The 10,184-nt window shown below is 43.5% G+C and overlaps 1 pseudogene; it reads left to right on the top strand.

The window, feature by feature from the left end:
- Positions 1 to 2,063: 2,063 nt before the first annotated feature.
- Positions 2,064 to 2,872, top strand: LOC127670596 (sperm motility kinase X-like; annotated as a pseudogene).
- Positions 2,873 to 10,184: the final 7,312 nt, after the last annotated feature.

Raw genomic sequence — 10,184 nt, 5'->3', positions numbered from 1 at the left:
GGGGCAGTGTCCTTTCCACCTGTCTTGAAGAGCTCCATGACTGAGCCCTAGAACCTAAGCAAAAGCAACCTGTGGCCTGAAAGGACTTCCCAGCCTGGCCAATGGAGCATATGTGGAAGAAACAGGGTGAAACAAGTAAATACAAACACCAAAAAACAAAACTGAGTAATCACTAAGCAAAAAACCCACTAGTTCCTGAGGGAAAAAAAAACCCACCAAACTCTGAGCTCCAGAAGATCAGGACATGACATTCCAGCAATCTTCACCTATTTCTAAGGGAAATATCTACCCTTAGAAATCTGTGCCTGCTAAGAATCCAGGACAAGCTTTGATTGCTTGGTCTTGGAGCAGAGAGCCCCTCTCCTGGATGCTTCCTTACCCCCAAATCTCCAAAATGAAGTTTGTTGTACTTTTATACATCTGGTTGGAAACACACACTCAAATGTGTGCACATACACACACACACACACACACACACACACACACACACACCCGAGAGAGAGAGAGAGAGAGAGAGAGAGAGAGAGAGAGAGAGAGAGAGAGAGAGAGAGGGGAGATTCTCTTGTCCCCACCCCATCTAAAACATTCCTTTTGACATGAGACTAAAACCCTAGTGGGGGAACCCCAACATTCCCTCCAAACCCCTCATGCCATGAATCTTAAAAAAGCTCTCCCTCCCTTAAGGTGTCTCTTGTCCAGTGCTTGCTCTCAATGAAATGAACAGTAACAGACAGAGCACCTTGTAAGGAGTGAGAAAAATCACTGTGGGTTGTGCCAGCTCTGATTGGTCACTAATGCTCTGATGTCAGAGAGAGCCATTGTGAGGAATGACCAAGAGTTGATCATATAGTGCACTGTCCGGGCTGTTTTGTGTCCTTCTGTGCAGAGAGCTGTTTGGTAGTGAACTGCAGGACTCCGTAGTTGGATCAGATTTGGACATCGGTGATTGTTTGGATTTCGACATTGAACATCAGCTACATGTCCACAGACTGAGTTCTTTCCTGCTGTTTCCATAAACTCAGAGGTTTGGGTTTCTGTTTATGTGATTTCATTCATTTGGGAGCTTTGTTTACAGCTTTGCCTTCTTGTTGTTTGCTTGTTTGTTTAATTATTTTCATTTTGCTTTCTGGATTAACATCCATGTGTTTTCCTTCCTTCCCACTCCTTTCTCCTTCCTTTCTTCCTTTCTCTTTCCTTCTTCAGTTTGTTTTATTGTTCCTGGGGGACTGGATTTCTTTGTATGGCCTTGGCCAACCTGTAACTTTCTGTGTAGACCAGGGTAGCTTCAAACTCAAAGATTTGCCTGCCTCCGGAGTGCTGGGATGAAATGTGGGAAGAAACCTGAGCAGCGTCCCTCCCTGGCCAACATCCATATTTGTTTTCCTAACTTCTCTTTTGACTTTGTCACTGCATCTTACTCTCTAGCTCATCCTGCCTCTTATCCTCCAGTCCCCTCAGAGTTCCCCTTCCCTTTAATTCAACCTCAAACCACCAGTATCCTGCATATAAGGAAAAAATTGTGGTATATATCTCTGTTGGACTAAGATGTTCTGTATATCAGAGTGATCTCAACATCCATTCCAGAAAAATACTGACAAATTTTCATTCTTATTCATAGGTGCTGTGTGACTTTTGCCCCCATCCCGTGTAGATACTGTATCTACTGGGGCAAATTGCATCCCACACATTTCTGGGTAAAGCTATCTTGATGTTCAAGTGTGGCCTTTAGCTCAGTCCTTCATGATGGACGTCTTGGGTAAGCTTGTCAATGTTCTGCTCCTTTGAAATGGGGATCCTTGTTCTCCTGGCTAAAATTTTATCTTCCATCACCCTTGCTCTCTTTCTGCTCTGAGCCTTCTTCCTTCTTTTCATCCTCTGTGTTTGTCTTTGCTTTGTTCTGGTTTCCCTGTGTCCTTAGGCAGAGCCAGACTCGTCTATGGAAGTGTCTGTGTCTCTTAATCTCAGAATCTCTAGTAGTAACCTATCTTAGAAGGAATTCTGATCTGTTTTCCCTGCCATCTTTGCTTGCTGTAGCTCCTGGTGACCAAGAGAATGGAAGTGTGATGTCGGGGGACCTCGAGGCCAGTTGTCATGAAGGGAACCCCCTGGCACAGCATTACTATATCCTGGGCACCCTAGATAAAGGGTCTTTTGCAGAAGTCAAAGTGGCTCTCCACCTTAAGACCCGGACCATGGTAGCCATCAAGATATTGAAAAGGGGCACAAATATAGACTTCCTGGTCATCTCTGAGATAGATCTTGTGAAATCCCTGAACCATAGTCACATAATACAGTTGTTCCAGATATTTGAGACAAGGCACAAAACGTACCTGGTGATGGAATATGCAGCCCGGGGATCCCTGCTGAAACACATCAACAAGTGTGGGCATCTGGACGAGGAAGAGGCACGTAGGATATTTACAGAACTCTCTTTGGCCGTCAACTATATCCACAGTCAGAATATTGTCCACCGAGACATCAAGGCCGAGAACATCCTATTGGATTGGGAGGGGCATGTGAAACTTACTGACTTTGGCTTAGGCAAAAGACTGGCCTCTGGGGAAAAGTTCAAAGGATTTTGTGGCACACCACAATATTGTGCTCCTGAAGTGTTTGATCACAAACAATATGATGGCCTCCCAACTGACATCTGGAGTCTCGGTGTAGTATTATACTATTTAGTTATTGGCCACCTTCCCTTCCGAGAGACAGTGCACTCCAAGATAAAGCATCTGATCCTAGCCCGGAGCTGTTGGATCCCGTATCACCTGTCTCCAGAGCTTCGAGACCTATTAAAGAGATTAATGACTATAGACCCCATAATGAGGCCATCCATTAAAGAAATATTGGTACACCCGTGGCTGTGCCATGATCAAGACCCATTGAGATCTTCAGAGGAAATCCCTAGAGAACCAGAATCCAAACTCGCTTTTGACATGTTTCTTATGGGGTACAACATTAAAGAGCTCAGGGAGGCTTTGAGGGAACGGAAGTACAATCATGATATGGCGACTTATTTGATTATAAAAAAGAAGTATACCAGGCAGCCCCAATTTTATCACGATGGAGGGCAGGGCAGTACTCTGGACCCTACAAAAGCCCCCAACCCTCCCTGGCCTGTAAGGAAGGGAACCAGTGCCCGTACTCTTTCCACCTTCACTTTGCCCACTCTCTCTGAGCTGCCCGGATGTGGAAGGAAAGGCTGTAGGAGGAGGCATAGTGTACCTCCCAGTCTTTCTTCCCTTGAGAGTAGCTTTCTGGAGAACACCTCCCCACTCCAAGGGCTTATGCCTCATGTTGGAAAGAGTACATGCAGAGAGAAGGAGAGAAGCATCAATTCCACAAAATCATCATCAAGAAAAAGAAAGGCAACAACAACAACGCTAACCTCATCATCAGGAGCCCCATGGTCACTTTTCATATCCACACAATCCTCAACCTTTGAAAACACGCAAGATATGGCCCAAGAGAGCTCTAGTGCTACAGACACAAGTAGCAGCATGTCCTCCTGGGAGTCCAAAACCAGCAGCCCTTCCCCCAGTGAGGAGAACCAGGAAGAGAATATAGGCATCGAATCCTTACAAGACACTAGCTCATGCTCAAGGGAAACAGTCCATCAGGAGCAGCTCCGAAGGAGGTCCCAGGGTATGCCCAGAGTCCCACTGAGAAATCGGGCCTGGAGGAGCCTGAAGAAGAGGATTTCCAAAGCCTTAAGGAACTTGTGTTGCTGCCTCCCAGTGAAAAATAACAAGGTCATGGCAGCCAATGAAGAGTGCTTCAGAGACACAGGCTGAAACAAGTAGGTGGGGTGTGATTGGAAAGGATGCACTCTCTAGTTCCTCCTTCCCTTAACATATTGCAGCATGCTCACTAAGGGTGTTGGTGACATTGGGTCTATCATGCCAGAGAGAAAAGTCTCATCCTGTTCTTCCTCCTCCTAAGACTACACCCTTCCTCAAAACTTGAGCAACATGTAGACAGCAGAGGATAGTGGCCTAATGCTAGGCAAGAATGCTGGAAATTTGTGAAGGGATCAATGGAGCACTTGGGCGGAATCAGCCTGAGGTCCCATGCCATCACAGGGCCAGCACAGCAAAGCATAAGTCCTGCAGATTTCTAAGATTTCTTCTGTCTGTTTCAAGGGCTATCAGAGGCCCTCTGGTCCCTGGAGGATGATACCAGAGAGTGGAGATGAGTCTGCTGAGGATGCAGACAGGAGCAGGGAGGACAGAGCCAGACAGAAATTTCAGGTGGCTGTATGGCAGAGGGAAGATCTGTCTATAGTGCAGGCTTAAATTAGAGGCAAAATGTTATTTTCCCCTGAAGTCTGAAGGAAGATTCTGAGAAATTCTGAATGATTTTCCTCCTGTCCCCTGTAGGGAGTTCCACACTGGGCAGCAGTCCCAGGATAGCTGTGGTCCAGTGAGTTAATCTTCACAGCACTCAGAAGCCCCTGGAAGAAACATCCATGGAGTGCTAGTGGTTACCAAGGATACTGAGAAGAAACACCAGACTTCAGAGAACCTTCATGCACAGTGAGAATGTCAGCTCAGCAGCCTGTCTCCAGGTGTACTTGTGAGCTGAGGAGAGAGTGGTCCTGGAGGCAGAGGAAGGAACCCAGAAGACCTGACCTGTTGCATGTATCCAACAGATATGTCTGATATTGCAAGAGGAGGTAACAAAACTGCGAAGCCATGAGTGTCCATTGGAGTCTAGAAGTTAATACAGAGTGGGCAGAGTTGGTTCAGACCCACAGCTATGATGCAGAGCAGAGCATCCTGATTACTGCATAGTCACACTGAGAGAGATCCTGAAGCCCTCACAAAACTACCAGCTCTAGTCTCTGATTGTGTATGTTGCACTCAAATTTGAGCCATTTGATGAGTATTCTTTACATCTGGTTGGACACACAACACACCCACACCACACACACACACACACACACACACACACACACGCAGACACACAAAGAGGCGCAGTCAGTACTAATGCTGTTTCCTTGAAGTGGAGAGAGCCCACGTTACAAACAAGGGAATTTCATAGTTTGAGTGACTCTGCCTTCTGTAACCTTTCTGATCTTCTGTCCTGGGTTCCCTGCAGTTCTGGTGATCAGTCAGACTTCAGGTCCAGTGTGGTCTCTTTTCTAAGACTTTTTGGCCTGGACAACTTCTTGGAATTGGATTTGGGGAACCACCATAACCTCTTGATCCCTAGAACTGGCATGACCTCTGGGAATGTAAAGATCTTCTAGCAACATTGTAGTGTCTAATATGGTTGCCCAGAAGATGGGGTATAGTTTATGGCTTTTGGGTACTCTTTAAGGGGATCTAGTATGCAGGGGACCATGTCTTACCTTGGGTCCCTCGTGCCCACATGGCCTCTGGGAAAGCTTCCAGAGTCATGGACCAGAATATAAAACCCAGAGCACTGGGTGCCTTTTGGTGATGTTAGGCCTACTTTAAAGGGAAATTGTGGGCATTAGGTGTGGTCTTACATATGGTCCCTGGCACTTAAATGGCCTCTGGGAAGGCAGCCAGAACTCAACAAGTCTTCTGAAGAAAAACATTTAATTGGGGCTTGCTTATAGTTCAGTGTTATAGTCTATTATCATCATATTGGGAAGCATGGTGGAATACAGGTAGACATAATGTTGAAGAGATAGCTAAGAGTTCTACAACTGAGTTGGCAAGCTCCTGAGAAAGAGACATTGGACCTGGCTTGAGCATTTGGAAATTCAAGGCCCATTCCCAGTGACACAATTCCTCCAACAGGGCCACACTTACTCCAACAAGGCCACACCTCCTAAAAGTGTCACTCCCTGTGCCACTTTAGGGCCATTTTCACTCAAACTACTACATTCTACTCCATTGCATCAATAATCCATCATCATCATGCAAAAATCATTTAGTCTTACTTAGAATGTCCCCATTGTCTATCACAGGAACAGCTTCGTTTGAAAGCAAAGTCTTGTCTGAGTCTCATGCAATCTCACTGTAATCCCCTGTAAAATCACAATGAAGAAGCAAGTCACATACTTTCAAAAAATAATGGCAGGGGATATATACATTACCATTCCCAAAGGGTATAAAGAGGATGTAATGAGGAAATACTGGGCCAAGGGAGACTAAAAACCAGCTGAACAGACTCCAAACTCTGCATCTTCATGTATGATGTCAAAACACTCTTCAGATCTCCAACTCCTTTCATACTTGTTGAGTGCAACACACTATTTTCCTTGGGGTGATTCGGCCCTGTGTTAGCAGCTCTCTTCAGCAGATATCCAAGGGCTCTGGCATCTCTAACATCTTGGGGTCTCCAAGGCAATCCAGGCTTCACCTTCACAGATCTTGGCAACACCACAGGCCATGGCACCAGTTTCCATCTTAGTGTTTGATTGCTGTGAAGAGGAACCATAACCATTGTAACTCTTAAAATGGAGAATACTGAATTGGGGCTGGGTTGTATTTCAGAGGTGAAATACAACCATTATTATTATGACAGGAGACATGGTGGCATACAGGCAGACATGGTACTGCAGAGTTAACTGAGAAATCTACATCTGGATTGGAAGGGAGAAGGAAGAGAGAGGGACCCTGAGCCTGGGTTGAGCATTTGAAACCTCGAGGCCCACCCTCAGTCACATACATCCTCCAACATGGCCTATGTGCTCCAGCAAAGTCACACCACTTAATCGTGTCAATCTCTGTGAGTGTATGGGGGGCGTTTTCATTCAAACCACCACAATCCTATTTTAGAAAAGTAATTTTTGTCTTCTTCCTCCTCTTCGTCCTCATCCTCCTTTTCCTTCTCTTCCTCTTTCTATCTTTCTGCTACCAACCAAAGATTATGAATGCATTTTAGTGTACTCCGGCCTTTTCCACACATTATCTTTAGCCTTACATAGACTGCCTACACGACTGCCTGGTGACCTCCACTGTGACAGGAGTTGCTTCCTTTGTCCTCTTCATTCCCTTGTGTTGGCTGCTAACGTTTACTGCTAGCCTGTCATGGTTTTCTCTCAATACTTGAAAAAAAGTTCAAGAGCTTCATTCAAGAGTTTTACAATATTATTTTATTCATTTAACTAAAACCTCAAGAAAAAAGAAACTCTGATATTGCTAGTAACACCATTAAAGCATTAGCCTAAGTAAGCCTTGTTTCCATGTCCTTCATTTATATAAAAAAGAATCCTTGACCTATTGTCATCATTTATTATCAAACTCTGTCAAGTAAATGTCTCTACATGTGAAAAGATACCCTACCCTTCACATGTTATTTTTACAAACACTCATCATTACTGTATTAGTAAAAGTACATACTATTTACATTTTTTTACATTTAGTTGTGTGTGTGTGTGTACGCACGCGTGCGCGCACGTGTGTGCTTGCGTGTACATGTGTACGTGTGTGCATGCTTATATGAGGTTTATGTCCAATGAGTGTTGACAGGATTCCTGAAGAGCACATCTGATCTCTCAAACTGATGTCACAGGTGGTTGTGAGTCAACATGTGTTGCTTAGACCCAAACAAGGACTTTTTAATACCAGGAAGCACTGTGCTATCTGTCTATCACTATTGTCTTACTGAGAGTGGTAGAGCTTCAAATTTATATATATATATATATATATATATATATATATATATATATATATATATATATATATATATATATATATATTGCTTGCACATGTTACTTACACAAATTGGAGAGTGTTACTTATAAGAAATCCATGTGTGTATCTACTGAAATTTAACTATAGCAACCCTTGTACTTCTTTCTTCCGACCCTGTCCACATCCGTAGAAGGGCCCTGTCATTTTTTTTAAAAATACATCAGTATCAATTTTCCAATGTATATGATTTATCATAAGAGTTCATATTTTAACTCTTATGGTTCATAAGTTGTGGTGGTGTACCTTTTTAGGACAGCAAAATAAAAACATTCCAATACAGGAAACAATGAAAACCTTAAGAATACATGCAACTTAACTGACCTTTGTATAAAGCCATGCGTTTGTCAGTGCTCCCCCTAATCATAAGGATTGTTGACTGTATAAAAGATTCTTTTTCCTATAAAGACATTCAACCATGAATGAAAAGATTAATATGAAAAGACAAAGTTAGTACCACCCATAATATCATGGCAATTTATACCAACTTTGCTGTCCTTTGAAGCAAAAGAAAATAGTTACTTGTGTTACGCCATGCAGAGAGAAACAGCAAGTTCTTTTTCCTTTTGCCAATTCCATAAGAATTAGCTCCTCTTGGCACAAAACTCTAAATGGAAATTATGACTTGAGTCCTTATAAGATGGCGCAGACCTTGTAAAGGAGATGCTTTGGTGTCCAGGTGGTCACAAAAGAGACCGAAACAAAAACAAGCTCTCCCAGGACCTGCTATGGAGGTGCAAGTCATGACTCAAAGCACTGTGCCTGTGGTAAACTCATTGGAGGGAGGTTACATTTAGGTATTCTAATGAAGAACCAGGCATGACAAGTTCCCTTGTTCTTGTCCATATAATGCTCTCTGTACAGCCCTGAATGTCAGTCAGCCCAGGATTCTGGCTCTGCAGCTGTTGGAGATATGCTGTGACAACAGACTTTATCTCCAAGGGCTTGTGTGTCAACATTAGCATAGGATTCCAAACCAGTCAGTTTATGGGATAATCCATAACAAGCATGCCCTGATGTTTCAAACCTTTCTGAGTATAAAGATTCCAACAAGGTAACGCCAGAAGAAAGTGCAGACCATGAATCCATCATTCATGTGTTTAGCTGCTTAACTGTACCTCAGCACTCACTAAGCAACACTGTGGGAGTCTTACAATTTGTTTTCTCTGCGTGATTGCCAGTATTTCACCTTCTGTCACACAGAAACAAATTCCCTCTTCCCTAGAACCCAACCAGCTCTGCAACTGATACACTCAGACCTCTGCAGGACCTTGAAACACAGAGCTCTTCCTGACGGGGCAGAGGCCAGGTCTCCATTCACACCTTGTTCACTGCAGAACCTTAAAACCCACACCGTTCTAATAGGACATGAAATTCATTCCAACTCACTTTGTGTCTTCAGAAATTCACCTTCATAATCCCCATCTTCTGCTTAGAAAACGAAGGCTCCCTTTGCCCTTCTGCCACCTCCATCTAGGGTGCGTTTCTGTCAGCAGTGATGGCAGAAGTCTTTGCAACTGCCTCCTGTACAGTGGCTATGGGCAGAAATGTGTACCATGAGCTCTTCTGTCCTACAACCAGGGTGCAAGGTCTCTGGTGGAGTATTTAGCAGGGCATAGCATGAGGACAGGACACAAAGGCCTCTGGGTGGACCACTTAACTGGGTGTAGCACAAAGGAGCAAAGGCCTCTGGGTAAAATGGTTGGTAGGTGTTTCTGTTTCTTGTCGTAGAGATCTCTGGGAGGATCTCAGCAGTTGGTCTCTGTGGGCTTTTTGCCAAAGGGAAGAAGGGATTAAATATAAGGATTAAAAATATTTAATTGCATCCTTAATACAAGTACTCATTGTCTGGATCTTTCAGTTTTGTATGTACCAGAACTTCAGGCGTTTGTCACATTGATTTAAAAAAAAAAAACTGTCTTCAGTAATTTCCCACATGTACACATTACAGTTAGATAAGGTTACTTTGTTTCTCCTGCCTCCAACTGCAAAAGGGTGTTTTCTTGTTAACCAGGAGAAGTGAATGCTGTCCCCTGTGCCTTATTGCATCTTCATTTAGCCACAGCTTTGCCCTCCTACTTTTTACTAGAAATACTTTGGATCTCTTTGAAGTAGGTTACCTATGTTTTATAGATGTTATTTCCTGAAAGATATTGCCATATCTTTTTTTAATGTCTGAATATTTAATTTATTTTTTTTACTGAATATAGTCTTCATTTACTTTTTTTTCTTTTTCATTTTAATATTTTTATTTTCTATATTCTTTGTTTACATTCCAAATGATTTCCCCTTTCCCAGATCCCCCCTCCCCATATGTCCAATAAACCTTCTTCTCTCCACCCATTCTCCAATCACCTCCCTCCTTTTTCTCTGTCCTTATATTCCCCTCCAACGCTAGATCAATCCTTTCCAGGATCAGGACCATCTCCATACTTCTTCATAGGAGTCATTTGTTATGTGATTTGTGCCTTCGGTATTCAGAGCTTCTGGGCTAATTAATATCCACTTATCAGA

This window comes from Apodemus sylvaticus, chromosome 20, assembly GCF_947179515.1.
Source record: "Apodemus sylvaticus chromosome 20, mApoSyl1.1, whole genome shotgun sequence".
In the NCBI taxonomy this organism is placed as follows: Eukaryota; Metazoa; Chordata; class Mammalia; order Rodentia; family Muridae; genus Apodemus; species Apodemus sylvaticus.
This window is presented reverse-complemented; position numbering and strand designations above follow the sequence as displayed.